Consider the following 12,139-nt stretch of genomic DNA (forward strand, 5'->3'; position numbering starts at 1 on the left):
GAAGGAAGGAAGGAAGGAAGGAAGGAAGAGAAACAAAGAAACAAAGGGGAGAAAAGGAAGGAAGGAACAAAGAAACAAAGAAGCAAAGAAACAAAGGAAGAAGCAAAGAAAGAAACAAAGAAAGGGAGGGAGGAAGGGAGGGAGGGAGAAAGGGAGAGAGGAATACAGCTTTATAGTCAGGACCTAATTTTCAGAAAAGATTCCTTTGGAGGAAGAAGGAGGGAACACCAGGGCTGTGGGGGGAAGAAAAGAGAGAAACTCAGACTGGGAAATAGTTCGTGTGACAGACTAGAAGTGGGAAGGGACGAGAGTGAAAAGCAGTTTTAACACAGTTGTACTTGAGAGTAAAACAGGGTTGCAAGAAGAGTCGTGCTGATAAATATTTAACAAGCGGCTCTCTGAAAATAATGTATATGTAATATACTTTCATTTACAATTTCCATTATTGGCATTTTTCTCTACCTGTTCTCTAAAGTCTAGAAAATCACCAAAGCAATAACTCAAACTCTGATATATCACCTGGTGATTACCCAGGGGTATGTGTTCACACTGAATCTCCCAGCATATCCCTGTGACAAGAAACAAGAGGTTGAAATGAGGAAATGGCTGGCAGAAGAGTTTTTTGATTGCTCAGATTCAGAACCAGACTTGGCAGCAATAATGCACAGGCCTGGGAATCAAGAGACCTGAGATCTAGTCCCAGCTCATTTTCTTACTGCCTTTGTTATCGATTTCTTCTGTGAAATGGGGGTGTTGGACTAGACCAGCGGTGTCAGACTCACATAGAAATGGAGCCTCTAAACAACACCCAAGGATCCCTGTGAGCCACATGTGGACTTAGAAAATCACTTGTTAACTTTATCTAGGTGCTGCTGTATTTTTATTTCTTATATAAAGATATTTTATTCATGAACTAAACTGATCTATTAATCTATTCTTCATTATTCGCTATTACCCAATTCCATGCTACATTTTAATGTGGTTCTGGCAGTAGTCAGGAGAGCTGCCAGCTCCAGAGCCCCATATTTCACACCTCCCGACTAAATGATCTCCATCTCTAAATCCTAGCTCCCTGGGATTCTCTGACACGAGAGGCAATGGGAGTTCCTAGGGTGGTACTGGAACAAATCCACTTCATTTTTTCCCCCTTCCACATGACAAGTCTAAGTTCCCTTTATCCCTTCAACTGAATTACAACTCGAGCATATTTACTACGTCAAAGATTAATCCTCTAAACCCGGCAAGCTCTCTGGTTGAGCAGCAGGGAAATATCTCTATAAAAAGAATTGACTCTATAAATTATTGGTCACTTACCTAGGGTTGTTACTAAATTATTTTAAAAGGATATATATTCTGCTTCCACACTCTCACTTCTGTCTCCCTCAGACTAATTGCTTCCTGAACTAGGAAAAATGTCCAGACAGAGAAGTGGGAAGTTTGATATATTCCTGATCCCTCGGCTGCTAGGATTCCAGATGGTAAATAAACGAAGTGGTGGGGTTGGAACCAACCTGTTCAAAGCCTGGAGAAAGAAAAAGAAGACAGGTCCTGGATGCCATCCCCCTGCCTCCAAGCATCACAGGACTTCAGGAAGCCTGATGTAAGGGGGCAGGGATGGGGTAGTCTCTAGGAAGGGGCAATTCTTTTTCCTATTCCCTATTCAGAGATGGTGGGTTGGTCCTTCCGATTCTGGTGTCTAACCTCCACTCTTTTTTCCTGATAGGTTGGTCTAATGGGTAAATGAGATACAGGGGGTCACTTTTTTGGAACCCTTACCTTCTGTATTAGAATCAATGCTAAGAATTGGTTCCAAGACAGAAGAGGGGTAAGGGCTAGGCAGTGGGGCATAAATGACTTGCCCAGGGTCACCCAGCTATGAAGTGTCTGGGGTCAGATTTGAACCCAGGTCCTTCTGATTCCAGACTTCTGTCCTCCTGGCTCTGTGCTACCTAGCTGTCCCACAAAGGATTACCAGACTAAAAGTCCTTTCAGGACACCATGGATTTGGGACATTTTTTCTGGCTGTCCCCCAAGGTGGAATCCTTTCCTTCTCCTTCAATACCTCCTGGATTAAGTCCCAGGAAACCTTTCCCTACCCACCTTAATTCTAGTATCTCCCTTCTATTGATTACTTCCTATTTATCCTGTCCATGGCTGGCTTGTATATCATTGTTTCATGTTGTCAATCCCTTTAGAGCTCTCTTGGGCTCCCTGAAAGCAGGCACTGTCTTTGCAGCTCCTGAACACCAGCAGGCAGGAAAGAAATGTTTCTTGACTCTTGACTGCCTGCCTGCCTGCCTGCCTGCCTCAGTAGGTCCTCTGTGGGATGATGTCTACCCAGTCCAAAGAGTGATATGACAAAGCAGTTCACCTGCAAGATCCTGACCTCCCACCCTGCTAAGGAGAGCCAGGCTTTGCCTAGGATCTGGGAAACAGTGTGCCTCCTCCAGCATCATCACAGTATTGCTCGTTCTCCCTAATTGCTAAGCCAAGACAGAGCAGATGATGCGGATGCCAAGGACCTCTCCAGGGATGCCCAGCCTCGCCAGGGAGGACATATGGACAGACAGGATAGCCAAAAACCTCATTTCCACTGGAGACAAATCAGGGGGCTCATAGCACAGGAAGTAGAGGAAAGGATGCTTTTAATCCACACCGGAAGAAGGGAGGACCAGAGAAACCGTCATTCCTCTCATTTACTTGGGGGCTACTATGCAGAGTGCTGGGTTAGGTGCTAAGAGGCAGCCACTCACTCCAAAAACCTACTGTGTGCCGGGCACTATGCTAAGTATTAGGGCTGCAAAGAAAGGCAAAAGCAAGTCCCTGCTCTTGGGAAACCCACACTGTTTAGATAAGAAATTTTCCCCATTGTACCTGGCACATAAAAGGAATTTAATAAATGTTTATTGATTGACTGGCTGATCCAAGAACAAGATTAGAGATAAAGTACTAAGATGGGTATAGTATCTAATATTTCATAAGTACATTAGAGGGACAGCTGGGTAGCCCCATGGAGAGAGCTCCAGGACATGAGTTGGGAAGTCCTAGGTTCAAATCTGCCCTCAAACACTTCCTGGCTGTGTAACCCTGAGCAAGTCACTTAACCCAATTGCCAAGCCCTTGTCACTCTTCTGTCTTAGAACTGCCACGAAGACAAAGGGTAAGGGCTTAATTTTTTTTCAATAGTAAGTATACTAGAGAGTTACAAAATAAAATAGTACCTGAGGTGTGAGGAGGGAGGTCCTTTCTGACTTGAGCATCAGAGAGGGCTCCCCTAAGGAGGTGGCACTTGTGCTATTCTTTAAAAGATGGATGGAAGTTCAACAGGTAAAGAAGGAAGCCTATGGCTAGTTGGCACAATGGACAGAGCATTAGGTGGGAATCAGGGAGACCTGGGTTTAAATTCAGTCTCAGACACTTTACGAGCTATGTGACCCTGGGCAAGTCACTAAACCCCAGTTTGCTTCAGTTTCCTTATCTATGAAATGGGAATCATACCAGCACCTACATCCCAGTGTTGTTGTAAGTACCCAAAGAGATAATAATTGTGAAATGCTTAGTACAGTGTCTGGCACATAGTAGGCACTATTTAAATGTTTGGTGGTGGTAGTAGTAGTAGCAGTAATAGTAGCAATCATAGCAGTAATAGTAATAGCAGGAGGAGGAGGAGGAGGAGTGGAAGAGGAGGAAGAGGAGTAGCATAGTACTAGGACTAGTATTAATAGTAGTAGGACTAGTAGGAGTAGGAGTAGTACCAGTAGTAGAAGTACCAGTAGTAGTAGTAGCAGCAGTCAGAGCAGCAGTAGTAGTTCAGATATAAGAATAATAGGAGCCGAAATGAACAGGTCTAAGAGGGCTGGAGGACCTCCATGGACAGAGTAGTCCAATCCCCAGAGAAAAGGGACATAAAATGGCCCCAGGGCAGCAGAATGCTTTCAGTCTAGGCAGGACCACAAATGACAGGCAGAGGCTTTTAAACTTGACTCAGGGGAAACATAATCTTTAAGCAGAGGGGTGGCATAACTGGATCAATATTAGAAGGAGAATGATTCTCACAACCAATGATTGTCTCTCTAAGGCTCCCTGGAAAAGGGAACATGGGAGCCATTGAAGGTGACTCCATGACTAAAATAGACTAGAATATGAGAGGAAAGGTAAAGGACTTGCAGATATTTATTTATATGCACACACTTATATCCATGGCCCCAATCCCTGTCCTGAGCACTCGTGTGGATCACTAGCTGACCACTGGGCATTCCTCACTGGATGCACCATTGGCCCCTTTTTCAAACTTCCCCATTTCTGTTGAGGGGGCTGCCATCTTTCTAATTATCCAGGCTTGGAATCTTGGAGTTATCCTCCACTCAGCTCCATCTCTCTCCTCCTATAAATCAGTTGCCAAATGTTGTCCAGTCTCTCCCTCATACTATCTCTTGCATCTGTCTAGTTCTGTCTACACCAGGGATTGGCGAACTATTCAAGGAAACCAAATCTAGTGTGTCAGCCTCATTTTGTATGAAGCAAAGAAGAATTTTTAATAAAAAAAATTTGTTGAATTTCAACATGTAAAAAGCCCTCTCCCGTAGGAGTAGATCTTGGAGGGTCAGTGGCTCTATTCACTCACCCATAGCTCTAGAGTTCAGGCCCTTGTCACCTCTTTTTTTCCTATGAAATTTTCTTTTTGGTTATGAATTGAACCACCATCAATAAGGAGCCACACTTGAATATACAAAGGGTCAAAAAAAGGGTTGAATAAGAAATGGACACCTTTTGCCACATGTGGTTTATTTTTGAAGTGTGGCTAGAGGAGATCCGTATTGGATAGGATGCAGCTCTTTGGGTGTTGAGGAACTAATATATAAGATATCTAAAGAAAAGGGAAATATCATAGAAGTGGTTGGGGAATCAGAGCTTCTTCATATCAAAGAAAAAGCAACTGAAATGCTTATAATTACCAGCCTAGATGCTTTTGTTGTTGTTCAGCTGGGTTCAGTTTCAGCCGGGTTCAGTATTTCATGACCCTATTTGGGGTTTTCTTGGCAAAGATACTGGAGTAGTTTGCCACTTCTTTCTTCAGCTCATTTTACAGATGAGGAAACTGAGGCCAACAGGGTTAATGACTTGCCTAGGGTCACACAGCTTTTAAGCATCTGAGGTCAAATTTGAACTCAGGAAGATGAGTCTTTCAGACTCCGGGTCCAGCACTCTATCCATCATGCCACCTTGCTGCCCTACCTAGGTGCTTACTCTCCTATGTGTACAGAATCTTTATGAGAGTGAAATCAAGCACAGGTTCAATGATGGTATTAGTAGGGAATAAACAGGCTTTTATGAGCAGCATACAACAATGCACCATATCGTTACCATTTCACAATTAATAGAAAGAAATGGTGAATATAGATCTCACTGTGCTATGGTTGTTTGATTCAATAGAACAAAACACCTCCTTAGAAACTCTTTCAACAAAGTGTCTCCCATAAATACACCGAAATTATTCAAGATAATATATGTATAACCCAATAGAATTGCTTGTCAATTCCTGGAGGAAGGAGGGAAGGAGGGAGGGAGACAACAAGAATCATGTGACCATGAGAAAAAATTAAAAATTTTAATTTAATTTAATTTAAAAAATTATTCAAGATTCCTTGAAAGTAATAACCATAAAAGAGCTATTCAACAATCCTCTGATAGCAAACTTCAGACAAGGAAAAACAGGGAAAAGTGTGCTCACCAAAGGTCTTGGTCACTGTGGTGGAGGAAATCCAGCACAGAGTCCAGGAATTCCGTTGGAGAGTGAAGCACTCTAGATGCTGATGTCTTAGGATGATGTTGGGCTGGCTGTATCAGAGTCAAGAATATTGAAGAGTATCCTGGAGGATCGTTCCACAGAGGGAAGAGTAAGTGAATGAAAAAAACATATTAGCCATCCATACAGTAAACACCAAATGGATGAATAATATCTATTACCCAGATTACAACATGCATGTGCATGGGCATCCTATAGAGTTTATCTCTCAGTATGTAGATGTGGGACAAATATTATGAATGGACAAGTTAAACAGAAGGAAAAGAGCAAGCTAGATTGTTTGAGGAAAATTACTGACCCCGTGCTTCCCATGATAGCAAAGGTCCATCTTTTCAACACTAACATTCCATCATATTGATATGTAGCAGTAGGACATGGGATACTTCCATGGATTCCAAAGGCTCAAAAAATGAGTATGGTAGAGTGAAATAAGTAGAATCAGGAGAACATTGTCCACAGTAACAGAAATACTGTATGATCAACTACAAAAGACTTAGCTACTCTCAACAATATAATGATCCAGGATAATTCTGAGGGACTTGGGAAAAGAATGCTCTCCACCTCCAGAGGAAGAACTGTTGCAATCAGAATGCAGATGAAAGCAGAGGATTTTTCACTTTAGTTTATTTGGGATTTTATTTTGGGGTTTTGGCTTTATATGAGAAATCTTTTACAATAATGGCCAATATGGAAATATGTTTTACATAACAATACACATATAACTCAGATCAAATTGCTCTACAGCTCCTAGAGGGGAAGGGAAGAAAGGGAGGGAGACAGTTTGGGTCTTATCACTTCAGAAAACTTATGTGGAAAAGTTATTATTACATGGAATTGCTAAAATAAAAACTCTTTTTTAAAAAAAGGAGTATGGCACAGGAAAGATCTATGGAAGGTGTGAGCAGGCTACCGCTACATATTAACCAATGAGGAACCTTAAGGAATAGAAGTAGAAGATGTCAGCAGCTAGGTGGTTCAGGGAATGGAACACCAGACCTAGGGATGGAAGGTTCTGGGTTCCATTCTGGCTTCACACACTTCCTAGCTATGACTCTGAGCAAATCATTGAACCCCCAATTGCCTGTCTGTTACCACTTTTCTGCCCTAGAACTGATACCTAGTAGAGACAGAAAGTAAGGGTTTAAAAAAAAAAGAAAGAAAAGAGACGTCATCAAAGCTTTGTAAGGTAGAGGGAAATGAGGGACTGGTTGCATGGCAAGGAATGGTGGTTGGACAGCCAGAGTCCTCCATTGGTACCCTCAAAGTCAGGAAGAAGTGCAAAAAGGCTTCCCAGCAGGTTAAGAGGGATTATCTTGCCTCCCCCAAGGCAAACTTATGGGAAGATGAAAACAAGAGTCACTCAAGGCTGGGTTTGGATCCGTATCATGGTAGGGAATTCACACATGGACAAGGTTGAATGTTTGAGTCCTAAAATTAAATGGAGAACAGTAATCATCAAATGGTCCTGTTTGGGCCTCATTCTGCACTTTTTTCTTTCTTCTGTATGGTTTTAATAGTTTACTGATAACTTTTCCTTTAGAAAAAAAATTCTTTTTCGTCTCTAAGACTGCCCACTCACTCCCTTCATCACAGCCCACCTCCACCAACAAAATTGCCACTTTCTCTTGTGACAACTAAGTACAATCAAGCCATTCAGAGAACAAATCAACACACTGGCTATGTCTGAATATACATGCCTGATTCCACATGTTCATTCCAGCAGCTCTCCCACATGAGGTGGGAAACATACTTCATCATCAGTCTGCCTAAGTTATCCTCATCACCTTCTGCCTGGACTCTTGTGATAGCCTCCTCGTGGGGCTTCTTGCTTCAACCAGAGGTGTAATGTCAGTCAAGAAGATCTAAGCTAAAATCTGGCCTCAGACACTTACTAGCTGTATGACCCTGGGCAAGTCATTTAACCTCCACTTGCCTCAATTTACTCAACTGTAAAGTGGGGATGATAAGAGCATTTACTTCCCAGGATTGTTGCAAAGATCAAATGCAATAATATTTACAAAAAGTACTCAGCACAATGCCTGGCACATAGTAGAAGCTCTGGAACTCTTATTCTCTCCCTTCCCTCCCACACATTCCAATTCATCCTCTAGACAGCTGCCAAAGTGGTTGTCCTTAAGCCCAAGTCTGACCACGTCACTCTCTTGTTCAATAAACCCCAGTAGCTCTCCACTATCTCTATGATCAAATACAGACTCTAATGTTTGGCATTTATAGTCTTTCACTGGGGCAGCTGGGTAGCTCAGTGGAGTGAGAGTCAGGCCTAGAGACAGGAGGTCCTAGGTTCAAACCCGGCCTCAGCCATTTCCCAGCTGTGTGACCCTGGGCAAGTCACTTGACCCCCATTGCCCACCCATACCAATCTTCCACCTATGAGACAATACACCGAAGTACAAGGGTTTAAAAAAAAAATATATAGTCTTTCACTACTTGACTCCAACCTCTCTTTCCAGCCTTATTATAACATATTCCTTTCTCCTTGTCCTATTGAACTAGATGGTAAAGTAAAAAGAATGCTGGATCTAGAGGCAAAAAGACTCAGTGACAGCCAGATGGTTCAGAGGATTGAGAACCAGCCCTAGACATGAGGAGGTCCTGTATTCAAATCTGAATTCAGACACTTCTTAGCTCTGTAGACCCTGGGCGAGTCATTTGACCCCCATTGCCTAGCCCTTACCACTCTTCTGCCTTAGAACCAATATACAATATTGATTCTAAGATGGAAAGTAAGGGTGTTGTGTTTTTTTTTAATTTTTTTTTATTTTAAACCCTTTAACTTCTGTGTATTGACTTATAGGTGGAAGATTGGTAAGGGTGGGCAATGGGGGTCAAGTGACTTGCCCAGGGTCACACAGCTGGGAAGTGCCTGAGGCCAGATTTGAACCTAGGACCTCCCGTCTCCAGGCCTGGCTCTCAATCCACTGAGCTACCCAGCTGCCCCCCTGTTGTGTTTTTTTTAAAGACCTGTGTTCAAATTCCAGACCTCTGTCTGCCTCAGTTTCCTCATATGTAAAATCAGGATATTAATAGTACTTACCTCATAGGATTGTTTTGAGGCTAAAATGAGGTATTTGTAAAGCACTCTACCACCATTAAAGTGCTATATGAATATTATCATTATTATTATAATCAAGCCAAATTGGTTGCCCTCTATAGCCTTTTTCTCTCCTTTCTCTACGTCCTTGCTTGGTCTGCTCCCTCATGAATGGAATGAATTCCTTCCCATCTTTGCCTCTTGGACTCTCTTCTTTCCTTCTCTGGTCACACACCTTCTACATGAAACCTTTCCAGATCCCTCCAGTTGCTACAACCATCACCTCTCCCAATAATTTGTAATTGTTTTCTCTAAAATTAAATGTCTATTTGTTGGTTCTCCCAATAAGTTCCTTTATGGCAGTAATTATTTTTTTCATTGATATCTTTGAATCTGAAGGGCCTTGTATAGTGCCTGGCACAGAGTCAGTTGGTGCTTAATAAATGTTTATTGATTGATTGTAGATGGGTCAAGGAAGAAGAGTCAGATAAGAGTTACTGAGCAGGAATGGATATGAAAACTCAGGAGGTCAAGCCAAAAAAAGGTAAGAATCGGTGGATGGATCAGTAGGGTGTTGAGAATGAATTGGGTGGGTCAAAGGGACCAAGAAGATGGGGTGTGTTTTTTGTGAAAGCAAAGACAGAAAGAAGAAAACCCCCAACATACTTCTTCTTCTTCTAAGGTCTGAGTCAATGATTTTGCCAGCTTGGTTAAGAATAACAACTCAACTGCTTGCTAGGTGACAGCATGGAAATTACCTGCCAAAAGGTACCATCTGGGTTAGGTAATAGCTCCCTATTCCATCTATTTGGTCGCCATTTTGCTACCAAGTGGAACAAGGAAAAGATGAGAGGGAGGAGTTGGAAGCTCCCAAATAAGAGTTTTAATGACCCACAAACATTTGTGGTTTTATTTGTGGTCCACATCTCACCCTTTCTGACCCCTGAAAGGGCCACTTTCCTCACTCATAACTACTTCCTTTATAGATATTTTATATCATGTATGATAACATATAATACCATTCATGTTTCTGTCATGGACTTCTTCACAGAATATCTTTAAATGCAAAAAATACATAGGATTACAAAAGAAAGCAAAATATATTGAAATATTATTTTTGTTTTCATTATTGTTATTTGTTATTATTGTTGATGTATAACTGTTATATATTATTATATTATATATCATAATGTGTTACACCATTGTTTATATATAATTATGATATAAATATATTATTGTTATAGATGATTATATATTATATTTTTATATATTGTCATTATATGCATTATTATTAATTTTGTTATTTTATATCTAATAATTGTTATTAAATAGGAAATATTAGTTTCACTAGTTTATGTTATAATTATCAAATTTGAAATATTATTAATTTTATGTAGAATAATTGATATTAGATTTGAAATATGATTAAGATATTTGTAAAAACAAGTTTCCAGCCCCTTTGCTCCCCTTCACTTTCCTTTTCAGTTCTATTTCCTGCTCCCATGCTTCTGCCTAACAAGCTCCAGGTTATCTTCCTGCCCCTTTTGTCCTTCTGCCTCGTTGGGGAGCTCTGGTTGAGGAGGATCCTCTGTCTTCCCCTTGTGGAGCTGCTCTCTCCCCTCCAGACTCCAAGCTGGAGCCCTGCACACAAGGGATGTCCCTATTTGGGGAATGGATGGAATAAATCCCCCCTTCCATTTTGCATGTGTGCTCAGGGTGGTAGGGAGGGCAGCTAGACAGAGGAGGGAGACAGGCATCGGCTGCTGTTCTCTGCCTCTCTCACACTGTCAGGAGCAGGAGTTATGGCTCTCCCTGTAAAAAGTCATTATAATTATGAAAAATGTCTCCAGCTCTTTCCACCGTTTAGCTTGAGCCTCTGGCTGTCCTGGTGAACAGAGATTTAAGATCCTGTTCTCCATAAAGATGGCTAGATACCCAGAGAGATAGATGTGTTAACGCCTAATTGGCTATTGTCAAGTCATCAAGCGTGTTTCAGGGAGGGTGAATGGATGAGTCTGACAGGTGAGGGGGTGGGCAGAGAGGTGCCAGGTGGCCTCCGAAGGTCATCTCCGCCAGTCTCCTGCCTCCGTGTTGGCTCGCTGCTCCAACAAGGCGAGATTTCCACAGGGAAAAATTATAGGATGTCCCAAGGAAACGGGCTCCCCCAACCCTCCTGGTGAGGAGTGACTTCTTGAGTTTACCCTCGAATCCTTTCTGTTACAGGCCCAGCCTTTTCCTTGTGACCCAGTAAAGGCTGAAGACCATTATTAGTCAATGTTTATTCCTCTGTTCCCTTCCCCTCCCGTTCTTCTCTTCTCCAAGTTAATCCTGCACAACACACACACACACACACACACACACACACACACACACACACACACACACACACGTTATTCAAGCCATGTAGATTTTTCTCACTTCTCTGGAGTCTGGTGAACAGAGATTTAAGACTATTCCCTGATATAGAGCTGGAAGGGACTGAAGAGCCCATCACCACTGTCCTCTTCATTTAAAAAACTCTTATGTTCTATTTTAGATTCAATACTGTGTGTGGGGGCAGCTGGGTGGCTGAGTAGATAGAGAGCCAGACCCAGAGATGGGAAGTCCTGGGTTCAAATGTGGCCTCAGACACTTCCTAGCTGTGTGACCTTGGGTAAGTCACTTAACTGCCGTTGCTTAGCCTTTACCACTCTTCTGCCTTGGAACCAATACACACAATACTGATCCCGAGACAGAAGGTTTGCTGACTCCAAGAGCAGTGTTCCAACTGCTGTATATGTCCAAATATTTTTATAGAAACAGCATCTCCCTACCCCCCATCTATTCAACTTGTATCACCCAATGTGGGAGGCAAGAGAAAGGCGATAGATATATACTTGGGCCATATTCATCCTCAGCATCGGTGCCTTAACGTAAAAAATCTAGACATGTGGACCAAACCCAGCAACTTGGGACACTCAGAAAGGGATCCCTGGGCTCTGACAGATGTGGGCAAGGAGGAAGCCACGGGGAGCAGTTTGTGGCTTTAGAACAAGAGGAAATGGGCTGAGCCTACCATGGAATGACTAGAAGTCAAACATAGAGGGAAGTTTTAAGACGCCAAAGAGGAACGATCGTATTAGTTGTGGACTCCTTGCTGCAAGCTCTTAAACCCCAGAGAGCCTGGACCATACCCAGTCCCACCAAGAGCTCAGGAATGGACATCAACATCTCAGGGAGCATTCCCATCCCATCCCATCTCTTTCTCACAACCCACAAAAGGCAATACGATCGGAACAGGG

Source organism: Gracilinanus agilis, chromosome 5 (assembly GCF_016433145.1).
Source record: "Gracilinanus agilis isolate LMUSP501 chromosome 5, AgileGrace, whole genome shotgun sequence".
Lineage (NCBI taxonomy): Eukaryota > Metazoa > Chordata > Mammalia > Didelphimorphia > Didelphidae > Gracilinanus > Gracilinanus agilis.